The sequence below is a fragment of the Peromyscus californicus genome, unplaced genomic scaffold, assembly GCF_007827085.1.
Source record: "Peromyscus californicus insignis strain IS unplaced genomic scaffold, ASM782708v3 Scaffold_9__1_contigs__length_137607984, whole genome shotgun sequence".
Taxonomy (NCBI): domain Eukaryota; kingdom Metazoa; phylum Chordata; class Mammalia; order Rodentia; family Cricetidae; genus Peromyscus; species Peromyscus californicus.
Window position 1 is genome coordinate 81,102,219 of NW_026294617.1, and position 1,588 is coordinate 81,103,806.

Here is a 1,588-nt window from a genome sequence, read left to right on the forward strand (position 1 = left end):
ATAAAGTAAATAAACTGAATAACACTGTGAGTGGGATTTTCATTGAGAGTTTGAATCCTATAGTAATAATTATTGAGACCCTACTCTTAAAATAAGCCAAGCATTATACTGAGCGCTTCACTGATATTTCATCTGCTCAGTTCCTTTCACACCTTTGTACAGTAGATATCATTTCTGTTTTGGTGATAACGAGCAAATGTAAGTTAGCTAGATAATGAATGTCCTTAAGACAGTCTTCGTGAGGGGCAGCAGTGGGGACATAAATTTGTGTGACTCCAGAGCCTGCACGACTTTCAGGCAGGACAGTTATCAGAGGTAGCCAAGGACACAAGCCAATGACTCAATGCTGAGAGAAGATGGGCTTTGGTAAGGCACCTGGCTCCATTTTAAAGTTCTTTGACAAAGCTTACATCAATAGGGGCGTTCTTAGGCGAAGTCAGACCAGTTATGTGAAAGTTTAGAAAATCGGGCATTTGTGAATAGTACTGAGGGAAGATAAGATTTAGCAGGGAATTCTTAGCTTGCTGAAGCAGGAGACCTATGAGACTTGTTAGAAATATGCCTGCTAGGTAGAGTGCCACATGCCTTCAGTCCCAACACTCAGGAGGCACATCTCTATGAGTTCAAACAAGCCTGGTCTACATGGTGAATTTCAAGACAGCCAAAGCTACATAGGCTCTTGTCTACAGAGAGAGAGAGAGACAGAGACAGAGACAGAGGGAGAGAGACAAAGAGACAGAGAGAGAGAGAGACAGAGACAGAGACAGAGGGACAGAGACAGAGACAAGGATAGAGATGCCAGGTACTTCAGGTCAGGAGATGCTCTGGTCACCCAGATTACATTTGTTCACGCACACTGTGTGGCCATCTAGTGGTTCAGTTGATATTCCACTCAGGGTACTTTAAAAAGTGGTCATAGATCAAATGTAAACCATCAGACACCACCTTAGACACCAAAAGCAAAAAGATGATTTTCATTCTGCTTTCCCATTGTTCACCCTTGAGGCTATAAGAGGTGTGAAAAAGGGAACCCCTCAAGACATGTCAGAACGTAATGAGAGCAAACGCCTGCGTGTTTTCACTTTCTGCACAGGTAGCTAGCTGTGAGCTTAGGTGTGTCCCTGAGGACATGTCTGTACCAGGTGTGGTGTGACTCCTCTTCCTGATTTCCGAAGTTAAAAATTCTGTTTGAGGAGTATTTATTTGCCAAGAACCTGATTTATGTTGGCTTCCTAATCACCAAAGTAATACAAATCACTAAATATTCTTCTCAGCCTTAAATGGTAGTTGGACACTCACTATTAGATCCAGCTCCCTCTTACCCATGAGAGGGCAGTAGAATACACACGTGAACTAATTTATCCCACTCATCTCGAATCCCCAGTCTCCTTCATTCTACTAAAGAATCTTCCTGGATGCAAAGGTCAAAACAGAAATTTCGAAAATACTGTTTTAGTCCCAAATTTCATCTTGTACAACTTATCTGGGATACTTTCCAAACAGATTAGATTAAAAGTCGGTTGTGATAGCTCATGCCTATGCTGGCAATCCAGAAGCAGGGGTAGGAGGATAGGAAGTTTGAGGCAGG